The sequence below is a fragment of the Balaenoptera physalus genome (assembly GCF_965194825.1).
Source record: "Balaenoptera physalus genome assembly, chromosome: 19".
Taxonomy (NCBI): Eukaryota; Metazoa; Chordata; class Mammalia; order Artiodactyla; family Balaenopteridae; genus Balaenoptera; species Balaenoptera physalus.
In genome coordinates, this window is record NC_138900.1 from 43,546,185 (window position 1) to 43,562,811 (window position 16,627).

Below are 16,627 nucleotides of genomic sequence, written 5' to 3' on the forward strand. Positions count from 1 at the left end.
GGAAGTGAGGAGGAGATAGATGTTCAAGACCCAGAATCCACATGTGTTAGCTGGGTGACTTTGGACAAGCCAGTTAGTCTTTCAAGGATTTGTTTACTTCCATATAAACGAGCTTGATTTGACTTTAAGTTTCCTGAGATCAGGAAGCTTAACCATGTCATATTTATTGCTCTATTTATAGTATATACTTGATACAAAAATGATGAATAAAATATTTTTTAATGAGTGACTGAATGTTGACACCACACTTATTAGAACAGTTCATTATTTTTTCCCGAGCTGAAGAGGAATATTTAAGATATCATAGAATTGCAGTGTGTCTTTTATTAAAGGACACCCTCAGTTTATTTTATTGGCATAGAATATAACATAAGGCAGAAGTTCAAACCTTGTTTAGAAATATGAAGAAATCAAATGGGCTATTCTTTGTTTAATGTTTCTAGAAGTCTACCAAATGGTGCCGTTTGTAATCAAGCAGCTGCTGTTTTATTCCCAATGACAATATAATGTTCCAGTGGTTTGTTAGGAAAAGACCCATTCACTGCTTAGTTCTGTAGTTTTCCAGAACGTGTATCAATATGTATCATTAAAGTGGAAAATCAGGGAATCCTGGTTGTTTTACCCACTGAAGTTTGAGTTCTTAAAAGGTGCAAGTCATGTTCTTTTTTTGGATTCCCACTTTAAGCTTGATGCCTGGGACCCGACAGATACTAAGTAATATCTGCCACTTAAATGAATACCTTAAAGAGAAAAGGATTTTAAAAAATAATGTTACATTTTAAAAAATGAAATAATTAACACATATGAACTATAGATAATTCAGAATTTTAAAAATTTCAAGTTAGAACTGAAAAGTATGCAAGAATGGTGACCATTATCTGGTAAATTGCTCACTAAGGTAATATAACATAGATGATTGTCTAATAGTAATTTCAAGTTTCTTCCTCCATTACTGAATACATCAATAGTTTCTTCATTTACCACCTTTTAAAAATTATATAATTTATCACTGATGAAGTTTAAAGACAGCTAAGTTCCCCTATCTGTAAAAATCAGGGAATTAAAGGAAATTTGCTAAGATTACCAGGGAAGTCAATGTTAAAGGTGAATTTAGGACACAGGTCTTCTAATTTTGGGCTATACTTTATTCAGCCATTAAACTCTATTCTGCAAACATTTTCATAAAATTCTAGGTGAACTTTCTAAATTAGTACCCTCTCTGACCTTCTTAAGTCTGCGTTCCCTTTCTGAGCTAAAATAGTAAATGTCTAATAATTTGCTCTATTTTAAAAGAAACTGAGATATTTTCTAGGTAAACATATGGCATTTTATCAGTGGGGAAATTATTTTAACTAAGGATTAGGCAATTTTATTCATAGCTCCTTCCTTATCTTGATCTGGATATAATGTAAATATCATATGTAGCTTTAATGAAATGATTTAAACGAGTGTTTTTTAAAAAATTTAATCCAAATAATTTGTTCACCAGAAATTTATAATGAAGTTTGTTTCTCTGGGTTATGTGAAACATATTACCCTTATTGAGTGATGGTTAGCAATGTTTTTAAAACACTCATCTATTGATGGTTTCATTGAGAGCAGAATTATTTAATAAACTTCACAATTCTCTTCTTCAGTGTTAGAATTGTTTCCCCCGAAGCATTTCTCAAGGTAAAACCAGCTTGTATTCTCATTATTCTCCAGCTCATCTTATTACAGTAAGAAAGCAAATATTGAATTGGAAAAGGGGACTGAAAGTAAACAGTGAGAAAATATTTGTTTCTCCAGATGTATTAGAAACACAACTTTCTCCCATGCTTCACCGCTAAGCACTTAAAATCTGGCATTCTCTAAGTCAACAAATGCCTACTACGAATTAGAATAAAAAAACAAGTGAAATATATGAATACTAGGATTGGAATTGTTAAAGAGATATTATTTCTGGTTTTTGAGAACACCAGAGTCCAGCATCCCTCAGGATGGAGGCTGGCCTTTCCAAATAGCTTGGGTCATGGGCCGGTTTCACTGGGCAGCATTTAGGGCACCACGTGCCTTTGTGTATGAATAGGAGATTGTTAAAGAAATGGAGTTAGCCAAGCCAAAGTCTGTAAAGGAAAGACAGTGTTCACATTTAAGGTGACGAACCATCTTGTTTTGCCTGAGACTGATGGAGTTCTCTGGATGCAGAAGTTTCAGTTTAAAAACCAGGACAGTCCCAGGCAAGTTATCCTGGTTTGCCTGGGACTGAGGGACAAACACAGATTAGAGGACTTTTAACACTAAAAGCAGGAAAAGTTGCAGGGCAAACTGGGAGGAGTCAGTCACCTTACAGTACTAAGTCAAGAAGTGCCAGGGGTGATAGGAAGTTCAGAATTGGAGGGGCAAAAATGAGGATGCTGTGGGCCAGAGTATAATCAAGTAATGAAAAGAGTGTAGATGAGATGATGGTCTTGAGTTAATTATCCCATCACTGAATGATTTACTGTCTAGTTATATGCATTGAAAAATAAGTGGATAAACCAGGATGTAGCAATACATTTGAATTCTTAACCTGGCTCTACCACTTTGACGCTTAGGGCAAGTAACTGCTTTTCTTAGTCTCAAATTTCCGTCGATGAAATGGGGCTAATAGTTCCACCTTGAAGATTTTTTGTGAGCATTAAATAAGATTTTTTTTTAAAAATTAATAACATAATACATAGAACTATTATTATTGCTATTCTTATTTATCTATCTTAAAGGGCAAAGAACTAGAACAAAATATAGGAAGGACATCAATATGGCCTCATATCTAACCTTTCTGTAAAATTGCCTCTTTTCCTTTTAATTTCCTTAGCTTAAATTTTTGAGATTTACATAATTCTTAATATATCAGTGAGTGTCTTCAGAGGGTCTCTTAAAATACCTATTAAAATATTCAGATATCCTGATATTCTTATACAAATAAAATGAAAATGTAAACATTGCCAAGTGTACAGAACTTTGTGAGGAAACTAGAGATGCCAAGGCAATTAAATATAGATATTTAATTTGGGAACTTCAATCCATTATATATTGCAAAAGATCCCCCCTTTTCCTCTTGGAACCTTTCAGATATTAGAGACAGGATGCAAACACTTATGTTTAAAGCTTTTCCAAAGGTACACTACCAATTAAAGCAGGAAAGCTGTAGATAATTGATTGCTTTTTGACCTTTGAGAACTAATTTAGGGTATAAATATGGCTGCCCATTAAAATATCAAGTCCAAACAAATCACTATAAAACAGTTCCTTAAAATTCTCTGTTTTCAAAAGTTTAAAAAGAAAATCATACTGGTAATTATAGGAAAGAAGGATTTTTTTAAGAGATAACAGGGGATTTAGAGATTGTTTTGTCCATTTTCTTTATTTTATAGATGAGGCAAATGAAGCAGACTGGAGAAATGTCATATCCCAAATCACTGACGTATTTTTGAATTTTAGGACCTAAATCAAGTGAGTGAACAAAAAATAATAGTTTGCTTTCAGTATTATAAAAAATACTGTCTTTAAAAAAATACTCTATTGAATTGGTTTACTTTGACTAATATATAGATAATAAATAAATAAATGGGAGATCCACTTAGAATGGAAAAGATAAATGCTTGGTTTATTCTAATGCTCGTTAGTATGAGTCACAATAGTTCCTTGTTATTTGTTTTTTCCCTTCAAATATCATCCACAGTTAGCAAAGCAAATTATCATTGGATTTACAGAGATTATTTTCTGTTCAAAGATGAAATTTACCAATGAGAAATAGTGTTATGTAACCTACCTAAACAGGGCATAATTATTTTTAGCAAAGATTTGAGACTCATAAAATGTAGTGTGTGTGTGTTGTAAGAGGAGATACATTCCAACAAGAAGTTACTATTAGCATCCAACAAGTAAGGGGATTGTTGCTTGAAAAACATGAGCCACTGAAAGGTAAATTAAAACAAAACAATGTGAAACAATTTTGGGGCTTCCCTGGTGGTGCAGTGGTTAAGAATCTGCCTGCCAATGCAGGGGACGTGGGTTCGAGCCCTGGTCCGGGAAGATCCCACATGCCGCGGTGCAACTAAGCCCATGCGCCACAACTACTGAGCCTGCATGCCACAACTACTGAAGCCCGTGTGCCTGGAGCCCGTGCTTCACGACGAGAAGCCACCACAATGAGAAGCCCGCACACCACAACGAAGAGTAGCCCCCACTCGCCACAACTAGAGAAAGCCCGCGTGCAGCAACAAAGACCCAACACAGCCAAAAATAAATATACATTTTTAAAAAAATATGAAACAATTTTAAAAAATCACTGAAAACTTGGAACGTTACATACAATATAACCAGTTGTAAGAGACAATTGAAACTACTCATCAAATTGAACTGACTCAATGATTGGTACTTCAAAGAAAAAGACAAAAATCCCAACATCCTTACTTCTGAAATATTCCATAGAAGGGTCAGAGTTTGTGGTAAGGAGAAAAAGTTCAGTAAAATTTATAGGTTCTGTTGATTCTACTGTCCCCATATCCTTAAATATGTATGCTCATTTTCACTCTTTTTTCCATTACCAATTCTCACTATCACTCTACTGCTCTCCAAAATATAATGCCACTCTTATTCTACAGATTGTGTTGGGTGATCCAGAAAAGGTTTTACACCAGTAATTAACTTCAGTTCTATACTATACAGTACAGTGTGACAGGTGTTTTGAAGTACAAAAGATGCCCCATGAGCCTCACAGGCTTTTCCAACAAAGTCCTACCTTCCCTCCCAAGCTCACCACGACACACACTTACCTGTGCTTTTTCCATCTGCAGTGGATACTTAGCTCCATAAAGCCTGTCACTATGCTTTGTTTATGCCAGTTCGCCAACTTAAAACATTTCTCTACACTTATCAATTTAACCCTTAAGTCATAGCTCAATCATAACTTTTTTCTTTACATATGTATTGCTCCTTATGATAGAGATTTACTGATTTTTATAACTCTATTATAGCACCCCTTGTGATCTTCCTAATATAATAGTTAAGTATGAGCCTGTTGATCTTCTCAGACCATGAGTTCCTTGGGGATTATGACTATAGTCATAAACTTGTCTACAGGATGTTTCATAGTGTTTGACATAGAGTTAGGTTTAATACATATTTCTTGACTTGAAGTATTAGCTGAGCAGTCTTTAAGCAAACTTCCCAGTGTAGGTGGGGGAAACATAAGTCATTTAAAAACACATATTCTGAGAAGGTTTTGCATCAAGAAGGTTGTCCTAATTTTGAATACAAATCAGTAAAAATCATACTTTACTTTATCATTTCTGTGAACACAAATTAATTATATATAGCTACAAAGTTAAAGCCATTTTTAGAATTACTGAACATTAGCATGCTTCTGCAGAAAATGTGCCTTTTTAATCTTTAAGTAAAATAAAAAATAAGGTCACTCTTGCACTGTGTTTTAAAGAGGGATTTGAAACCACGTATGATTTTAAGTAGTATCTTCTATGTAATGGATGGAGTATTAAAAACCTCACCTGATTGTTAAATAAAGATATGTTTTCCTCTTTCTCTGTTACATGATATTTTGTCCTTGTAACATTTTTTCCACAAGGCATTAGCTTTCAGCAGTTGTCTCTTATCAAACTAGACAAAGCTTTCAACTTAATTGAATTTGAAAATTACAAAGATTGAGCTGACTTACAAAAATGTTATGTGGTCGCTTTAAACACATAAACAAAATGGATGAAACTGGCATGTTGTCTTAAGTATACCAGTTGAAGGAAAGGTATAGTAAAAGGACAATTTAATTAAAAATAGATGAATCAATAAAAATGAGGTTATATTTACAATAAAATTTATGATAATGAGCTTGACTTTTTTAGATCCTAAAATATGCAGCTACATATATAATCTCTAAAACTTTCTAAAATATGTTCATCAAGATTCCATCAATGTAGATATTATGTAGAAGCATTTATTAATATGATAGTCCCCCAAAAACATTAAACATCCACAGCAGAAAAGAAAAAGTAATTGAATTTAAGGGGAGAGAAAGAGAAAAACTTGATGCTTACACACCTGTTTTGTACCAATTATGCCTTAACATGTGTGACCTTGGCTAAGTCACTACAAATTCCTAGACCTTAAAATTGTTTAACAAATGAATTAAATGTCTTTCTTATCCAAAGTTTCTACGTTCTCTATGCAGCCAAATTCAGTACTCACAGAAGTTAATGAAAGGCCTGGGCAGAGAAGGGTCTGTGCTTTTTTGGGAGCAATTATTGTAAGAAAAATTTTTTTCTTGTTCTTTCTCAGCTCGGGGTTGGGGAGCAAAAGGAAAGAGGTAACAACACATAAAAGATACGTTGTCAGGCATTCGAGAATAGTGATGAGTTATATATGTAAGTAAGTCCATGTTACATATATTATTATATATAATACTTTATTATATATAATATAAAGTGGCTATCACATTTATGTGAAAGTCTTTGTGTTGACATATGTCTGTTTATCTTAAGTAAACACTTAGGAGTGGAATGGCTGGATTATATGGTAGGTGTATATTAACTTTTTAAGGAAGTACAAACAATTTTCAAAGTGCTTTATTATTTTACATGGTCACCAGTAGCATATGAGAATTTCGATTGCTCCATATACTTGCCAGCACTTGGTATGGTTAGCTTTCTAAAATTTAGTGTTCTACTAGGTATGTAATGGTACTTCATTGTAGTTTTAATTTCCTCTTCCCTAATGACTAATGATACGGAATATCATTACATATGCTTATTTACCACTATTATATTTTCCTTGTCTGTGTTTATTCAAAAATTTTGTCTACTTTTAATTGGATTTTTTGCCTATCTATAATTGAGTTATATGAGTTATTTTTATATCCTGGATTTCCATAGCTTCTTGAAGAAATATTTGGCAAATATACTGTACTGTGGCTTGCATTTTTATGTTCTTAAAAGTATCTTTTAAAGAGCTAAAGTTTTCAATTTTGAGGTTCATATTTATGATTATTTTATTTTGTGGGTTTATTTTTTTCGTCCTATTTAGGAACCTTAGCCTAAGCAAATGTGACTAAGATTATTCTACTACGTTATCTTCTAGAAGTTTTACTTCATGGTATGAAGGGTCAGGGTTCATATTTTTTCATATGGATATCCAATTGTTCCAGCACCATTTGTTGAAAAGATTATCATTCTGCATTAAATTACCTAAAAATCAATTTACACTGTATGTCTAAGTCTAGTTTCAGACCTTCTTATTCTGTTTCACTGATCATTATGTATAGCTTCTCATCAATACAAAGCTGTCTAGATTATTGTGGCTTTATAAGTCTTAAAATCAGGTAATATATATTCTCCAACTTTGCTGTTACTTTTCAAAATTGTATTGGTGTATTAGTTTTATATTGCTGAATGACAAATTGTCAGAACTTTGGTGGCTTAAGATACTGATTTATTATTTCACAGTTTCTTTAGGGCAGAAGTCTGAGCATAGCATAACTGTATTCCCCTCTCAAAGGCTTAAGGTTGACATCAAGGAATCTGCTAGGATTGTGTTCTCACCTGGATCTTACCCTTCGAAGCTCATTCCGATTTCTGGAAACATTTTATCCCTTGAGGTTGTGGGTCTGAGTCCCTGTTTTCTTGTTAGCTGTCTAGCCAGAGACCACTCTCAGCTCCTAGAGGCCATCATCAGCTTTTTGCCACATAACCCCTGTGTAGGCCCTTACATACTCACATGTTCCTGATCTCTTCCTTCAGGAAGTGTCTAGTCCCTTTGAAGGTCTCGCCTGACCCGGTCAGGCCCACCCAGGATATTCTCCCTTTTGGTTAATTCAGAGTCATCTGATATGGGACCTTCATTACAACTGCAGAATCCCTTTACTTTTGCCATGTAGTGTACTCTAATCCAAGGTATGATATCTGTTATAGTCACAGGCCCACCCACTATCAAGGGCTGAAGATTATACCTGGGAGATGTACTAAGGGGTGGAAATTTGGGGGACAACTTTAGAATTCTCCCCATCATAGCTATTGTATGTTTTTTCCATTATTTTGTAAATTATAGAGTCAGATTTCTGATTTCTAGAAAAAAATGTGTTGGATATTTAGACTTCTGTTGAATATATGGATCAATTTGAAGAAAATTGATCTGTTAAGAATGTTGAGCCTTTGAATCCATTGGCGTGTTATAATTCACTATTTATTTGCATTTCTTAATTTCTTCCAATAATGCTTTTTAGTTTTCACTGTAGAGGTCTTTGTCTAATTTATTTACATTTTTTGATGCATTTGCCAAATGGGCAAACGTTTTTAAATGATCCCTGGGGTGAAAAAAGCTTTCACTTTTAGACACGTGAATTAACATTGAATACTGTAGAAGTATTAATACTACTCAGAGAAGAGGCACAAATAAGAGGTTTTAGGGACTGTTAAAAACAATAAATTGCCTGGAGTGAACTTTAGGTCATTTTTAAAATTTTCCAGTGACCTAAGGTATTTTTGTTTTTCCTCAAACCAGTGATGATTAAGTCTAGAGAAAATCTTGAAAGCGTATCTCTAAATTTTTATATGTATCTCATTTTGTAGGAAGTAACTGAAAGAGAGTACTAGGCTTAACTTAGAAAGGGAAATTTTATTTGTGTGTATGTGTATGTGTGTTATCTGTGATAAGGTGATGGTGAGATATTTCAAATCAGTCTTCAATGAGCCAAATATAAAGGGGCTCCTTTTTTTTGGCAGAGCTGTCTTAGGACGGCTACCCTACAGATGGTGCAAATCATTACCCAGGATCTATACGTTCAAAATAGAATTTAGCATATAAGAAAAACTATGACATGGGAATAGGTAAAAATCCAGAAATAATGGAGCAGAGGTTTAAACTATATAGACAGAGTGAGGACTATAGGTTCAGAGCCATTTCAGGAAGTACTGTTGTTAACAGTACTGATCCACTGTGGATGTCTTCCTGTTGACCACTTGAATTGCTTGCTTATTATGGGTTGGGTCTCCAAAGTGTTGAACCTAGGTAAAAACTGTCATTACAGCAAGAACACATCCTGACAACCAAACTATCAATATAAATAAATCAGCAAAACATAAAGAGTAATTTTCTTCTATTTTTCCTCATCAGTGTTTATATATATATATTTTTTTTTTGACACATTGACACAGAACAAAAGATAATGGAGATGGCAGAAATACTCAGAGTGTCCTAATATAAACTAAGAGCAAAATGAGGAGCACTGGAATTTTAAAGCTGAAATCAGGAAGGAAACAAGGTCAGGATATTGAAAGCATTTAGCTAAGGGGTTTAACCAAAACCTTTAAACCAAAGCAAGGTTAGTATTAGGCAGATGATAGATGTCAGGTGAAGAGGCTCTCAAAACAAAACGGGGAAATGTCACACTTATAATCCATAGCCAGCCTGAAACATACTCCACACAAAGGATTTTTTTTTTTCCATTTGTAGTCTTAGCATCAGCCTTCTATTGTAGTGGGAACTTTATAAAGACCCAGACTGTTTACCAGAAACACTTGGCTTTTCCCACTTTAAACAGAATTAATGTGGTTTTTCATATTAGGTGTTCATGAAACTATCTTCTCACATACTTTACAGTAATTTATCATTGTGTGTGTTGTTCGTATTGATTTGCCCACAAAGATGTCAACACATTTTACTGTGAGAGTTTTCATGGTCTCCCCGTCTCTCTGTGTACTACCTGTTTGCCATTAGGCAAGTTGTTTAATGTCCCTGAACTTAAGTTCTCTCACAAAGCCTACCTAATAGGCTTATTGTGAAAATTAAATCAAAGTGTGCATATCACATTTAACCTAGTTCTTGCATAGTTTGAGCCCTCAATAAATGTCAGTTGTGCTCAAAACATGCTATTGTTGTCATTTCTATTTTTAGACCAAGAATATGGCAACTTGACCATGTATTGAATAAAATATTGGATCACATGAAGTTATATCTGTGAACCAAATTGTGGAATTTGGAAGCAAAAGCTCTTGTCTTTATGGAACTTAGATTCCAATCAGGGAGATGGATATTTGATATGTAATTAAAACAGTGTGAAGAATCTGAGTAAAATATGTAAAGGAGATAGTAAGGTGGGGGAGCCTATTCTAATTTAAATAATCAAAGAATATCTCCCAGATTCTTTTCCATTATACATTATTACAAGATATTGAATGTAGTTCCCTGTGCTATACAGCAAATCATTATTGTTTATCTCTTTTATATATCGTGGTGTGTATCTGTTAATCCCAAACTTCTAATTTATCCCTCCATCCCCCTTTCCCTTTGGTAACCATGCTTGTTTTCTATGTCTGTGAGACTATTTCTGTTTCGTAAATAAGTTCATTTGTATTATTTTTTTAGATTCCACATATAAGTGATATCCTATAATATTTGTCTTTCTCTGTCTGATTTACTTCACTTAGTATGATAATCTCTAGGTCCATCCATGTTGCAGCAAATTACATTATTTCATTATTTTTATGGCTGAGTAATATTGCCATATATATATATATATATATATATATACACATATACATATACATATACACACATACATACATATACACACACACACCATATCTTTGTTATCCATTTATCTGTCGATGGATACTTAGGTTGCTTCTATGTCTTGGCTACTGTTAATAGTATATAATACTACTGTGAACATTGAAATACATGTATCTTTTCAAATTAGAGTTTTTGTCTTTTCGAGATATACACCCAGGAGTAGGATTGCTGGATCATATGATAACTCTACTTTTATTTTTTAAAGAACCTCCATACTGTTTTCTATAGTGGCTGTACCAATTTACATTCCAACCAACAGTGTAGGAGGGTTTCCTTTTCTCGACACTCTCTCCAGCATTTATTATTTGTAGACTTATTGATGATGGCCATTCTGACTGGTGTGAGGTTATACCTCATTGTAGGTTTGATTTGCATTTCTCTAATAATTATCAGTGCCAAGCATCTCTTCATGTACCTGTTGGCTATCTGTATGTCTTCTTTGGAGAAAAGTCTATTTAGGTCTTCTGCCCCTTTTTTGATTGGATTATTTGTTTCATATTGCACTATATGAGCTGTTTGTGTATTTTGGAAATTAAGCCCTTGTCTGTCATATCGTTTGCAAATATTTTCTCCCAGTCCATAGGTTGTCTTTTCGTTTTGAGAAACTAATATTTAGAGCTCCAAGTGAATGTGAAATATTCTGCATTTTTACTTCTCTCTTCCTAAATTCCTAGATTTTTTTTTTTTTTTTTTGCCCAGTGAGGAGGGGGAGACACTTAGATTAGACATCATAGGTCTTTTTCTCAAGGTCCTTATTTTAGAGATGATATAACCAGTCTCCAAATATATGATTTTCTAATTATATTTCCAAAATTATGCTTTATTTAGTAAGTGAGAGAAAGGATTAGAATCTGACTGTTGGTTTCAGGTAATGACTGGTTTAAATTTTATGAAAACATATAGTAGAAACTGTAAGCCCCATGATAACTGATGTAAGTGTCAAAGCACTACATAGAGGAGTGGTTGAAATTTCATGGGTCAAATATCTGTATTGGTATCTTGCCTCCTGAACTTATTCTGTGGCCTTGAGGAACAAATCACAGGATTTTTCTAAGCCTGGTTTCCTCATCTTTAAATTAACTTTAGTGCTTGCTATAAAGTAAGGACTCAAACTATGGTAAGTTATAAACAAGCTTATTGTTATTAACTTAATGAGAAATCCAGAGGTAAAAATGGCTTTAGTTGTGATGCCAGGTTTCTTATTCCAAATCTCAGAAATTCTCTCGGCACTTCCCTTTTCCGGGTTGGCTTTGTCTCCAACTTAATATCAAGTTGGGTGCAGCTATTTTTTTTCCTGACTAACAAAAACAAGAAAACCAGAGAAAGGCAAGAGAACTGATACTTTTTGACTCTTAGGAGTGAGAAAACCATTACCAACAGCTCCTCCTCCAAGAAGTTTTCCATTCATGCCTCCTCAACCAGAAATAATTCACATACCCGTTCCAAAACCAACCTCTAGGTGAGGAGAATGGTTGTACCATAATCTATTATACCTCTGTAGTAGAATGGATATTGGTGAGTAACATTATTCCCAGGAATTATAATCAGTTCTGTGGAGGGCAAAATTTAAGACAACTTACCCCAAATTGACAAGATGTTATTTTCACTACTATAAGGAATTGGAGCTTGAGATAGAAACCAAGCACAGTTAAAGAATAAAGATATATTTTTGGCTTTTTTGAGTCTAGGTCATTGAGGAACTTAATCCACTCCATATATTTAATATAAATGTACTTAAAGCACTGCTAGCAATTATTTGCTTTTAATTCTTTAATTTTGTGAGGGAAATAAGAGAGAATTTTCAAATTGTGTAATAGGGTAGATCCTGCTTTTAGTTTCCCTATAGGAATTTTCCAGAACACATTCAATTATTTGAGATCTTTGGCTTTCTATCAATAAAATACAGTTAAACACACACACACATGCTTTTTTTTTTTAATAAATTTATTTACTTCTTTATTTTTGGCTGTGTTGGGTCTTCGTTGCTGCACGTGGGCTTTCTCTTGTTGCAGCAAGCTGGGGCTACTCTTCGTTGCGGTGCGCGGACTTCTCATTGCGGTGGCTTCTCTTGTTGTGGAGCACAGGCTCTAGGTGCATGGGCTTCAGTAGTTGTGGCACACGGGCTCAGTAGTTGTGGCTCGTGGGCTCTAGAGTGCAGGCTCAGTAGTTGTGGCGCACGGGCTTAGTTGCTCCGTGGCATGTGGGATCTTCCCGGACCAGGGCTCGAACCCGTGTCCCCTGCATTGGCAGGCAGATTCTTAACCACTGCGCCACCAGGGAAGTCCCCCACATGTACGCTTTTGACAAGATGTTGTGTATGAATTGTTAGAGAAGGAGAGAGAGAGACCCTTTGTGTCATTTCCAAATTCCCCTTTTTAGGGAATGTTCCTTTCATGCCGCAAGTGAAAAGAGAGATAAGAGTCTTAGTGAAGCTTTGTGCTAGTGTAAGTATACAGTAGGAGCATAAAACTACTTTACATATCTTCCCTTTTTTTTCCCCTAAAATAGTTTGTGAATTTAATCTATACCTTACCTTCCCCCACTTCCCCATAAAGTACAGCCCATTGCTAGGAATAAAATTTTAAAAATAAAAAGATGTATCTTAAAAACATTTTAAAAGATGAAAACAGGTATTTGTCCTCTGTTCTAATCTTGAACACCAAGTTGAATATTGTGACTCAGATCTTTTTGGTTCTTCTTTCTTTATAGGTTGTCCGTACTCCTTTAAACTATAATAAACATCTCCAATATGTGCAGTCTTTTTCTCCTTAGTGTGTGTGTGTGTGTGTGTGTGTGTGTGTGTGTGTATATATATATATACGTATATATATATATACGTATATATATATATATATATATATATATATATATATATATATATATACGTATATATATATATATGGATCTCAAAGAAATCTTTTTAATCCATTTCCACAATACAGTCTTTGTAGATAATAACCATTCTGATGGCAGCACGGTGTCTTTTATCTTCAAGAATTCTCAAATGAAATAAAAATACCCTTATTCATTGAAAAATGTTTTATACAAGTTTAACTTATTTTTAGATTTTTGCACTCTAGAAAATATTTTCATATAAACAGGTACAAAGAGAAAAAGTATTTTGAACACACTGAAAGGGAAAATTAAACTATTATCTATAAAATTAAATAATTTTTAAAAAGGAGACTTACAAAATGGTATAATTTATTATTTGAAATAATGCCATCTAAGAATGTTATCATAATTTTATTCACCTTATAACCACTATATAGTAATTATTATGATTTTATAAAAGCACAAATGAAATAATTGGAAAATATAGAAAACAAAATGAAGTTACATTTAGTATTCTACAAGTGAAATATATGGTTGTAAGTGAATGGAATACAATTTTTTTTTTAAATTTATTTATTGATTTTTGGCTGTGTTGGGTCTTCGTTTCTGTGCGAGGGCTTTCTTTAGTTGTGGCGAGCGGGGGCCACTCTTCATTGCGGTGCGTGGGCCTCTCACTGTGGCGGCCTCTCTTGTTGCAGAGCACAGGCTCCAGACGCGCAGGCTCAGTAGTTGTGGCTCACGGGCCCAGTTGCTCTGCGGCATGTGGGATCTTCCCAGACCAGGGCTCGAACCCGTGTCCCCTGCATTGGCAGGCAGATTCTCAACCACTGCGCCACCAGGGAAGCCCCAATGTATTTTTTTTATTGCTCTGCTAATGTAGTGATTTTTCAAAATGTTTATATGTAGTGAACCGATGATTTCCTGAATAAATAAAAATACACAAAACTTAGCATATGCATTGGTCTGAATGTTTGTTCTCCCAAAATTCATATGTTGAAATCCTAACCCCCGAAGTTAATATTATTAGGAGATGGGGCCTTTGGGAGGTGATTAGGTCGTGAGGGCAGTCCCCTCGTTAATGAGATCAATGTCTTTTCAAAAGAGGCTCCAGAGAGATCCCTTTCCCCTTACGCTATATGAAGACACAGCAAGAGGGTGGCAGTCTGTACCTCAAAGGGGGCCCTCCCCAGACTGTGACAGTGCCTTGATCTTGAACTTCCAGCCTCCAGAACTGTGAGAAGTTAATTTCTATTTTTTGTAAGCTACACAGTCTGTGGTGTTCTGTTATAGCATCCTGAATGGACTAAGACAGCATTTATGTTAATTATTTTTATATCCTCCATCTCAAGTTATTTATAAGGCTATCATCATTAGATATCATTTACTTTTGTAAACATTTCATATATTCATGTAATCTTTACAAAATTTACTCATTAAATAAATGAAGAAAAGTATACGGAAGAATTATCTATAATTTTATAATCTCTATAGTCAAACATAACTGATAAAACTAGGTATATATTTTTTGTTAGTTTCACTGTGTGTCTGTTTCTTATTTTGACACCTGTGAAGCCATGCTAAATTTAGTATTAAATAGCTATTGTTTTTTATTCTTTCCTCTAAGTGTTATCTGATAAAAAATCTTCATGTCATTCAAATTATTTATAGGTATTTTCACTGATCTTTTATAGTCTATCCGGTGACATGGCCATATTTCAATTAATTATTCAATGATTATCAAATGTTTATCATACTTCTCATTTTGACTCCTATAACTAGCACTATGATGATCATCTTTATTTATTCATAAATAATTTTCTACATTTTCTATAATATTGTAATAAATTCAAGTTGTTTCTCAGAAGAAGAATGAAAGAAACAAAATGAATGTAGATTTTTTAAATTCTTCATAAATATTGTGATTTTTTACCAAATATTTTCATTGCCAGAAGTGATAAATAAGAACATCCTTTTACTCTACCTTTGTCAGTATTGGTTATTCTCATTCATTTATTTTATTATTGTTGTTGTTGTTGTTAATCAGATAGATATAAATACCATCATTAATAGTTATTTTGCACCTTTTTCATTAGTTTCTCAGTCCTGTCAGTCAGTTGTCCTTTCTTCTCCTTTGGCATGTCTACTGCAAAAGAGTTGAAGATTTTTATTATTGGTATAGTTCAAGGTTTAATCTTATGAATAGACTATTTTTCCTTTATCTGTGTTTTAATATTTACACCGATCTTGGACTCTGAACCAACTCACCAAACTTCCTGATAAATCTACACCATAAGAAAAGTATAACTGATTTTCAATTAATAAGGAACCAGTCACACTGCATTTTGGTATTCTGTGTTGATCACTTTCTGTTTTCCCACTTGCTGTCTTCTTATAACTGAGTAGAAAATTAAAAAGGAAAGTTATTCATTATATCCATAAATACATAAAGTGGAAGTAGGGACGTATTTATCAGCAGAACTAATAAAAGCATTTAAAAGTGAGAGACAAGAGGAAAATAAAAAAGAGGTGATGACTGCTTCTCACCTTGGCTTTGGGAAAAGTTTTATAACTGGTTTCTGGAGTCTGTACTACCAATCTCTCCATCCCATCTCTATCCTCTATCCTGGTCGACACCATTACCAGTCTATTTTATAGTCACTTACAAGCCACTGAACACTGAACACATACTAAGATGATTACAGCTGTTATTTAAGGAGATTAGAGTACAAACTATTGATACCTAGGGCCCTCCATCATCTAACTGATACCCACATGGATTTTTATTCTTGTGTCTGTTTTCTCTACTAAGTGAACACTGTACAAAATAGCCTCATGCCTTTTCATGGCTACACTCTTTTCTTTGCCAGGTGTATGTCTTGTTCAGGTTTTCCCCCTGGCTTTCTGATGTGTTCTCCTTCCATATTTATGTCCAAACCATTCTTGTTCTTGAAAATCCAGCATGAAACCCTATCATGGTCTTCCTATCCACTTACCTTTATTGAATGCAATCTTCCCTTTACTTTTGGTTTAATATCACTTCAGATATATTCATCCCAATTTGTAAAACAAGAAGTAAGTCATAAATTGCTAAGAAGATTATCAGCTCTGGGAGTACCTCAGGCCTAATAATCAGGTTACCAGATTCCTCATGGGAGAAGTCGTGGCTGATATTTCTTCTTCCCACTATGGCACC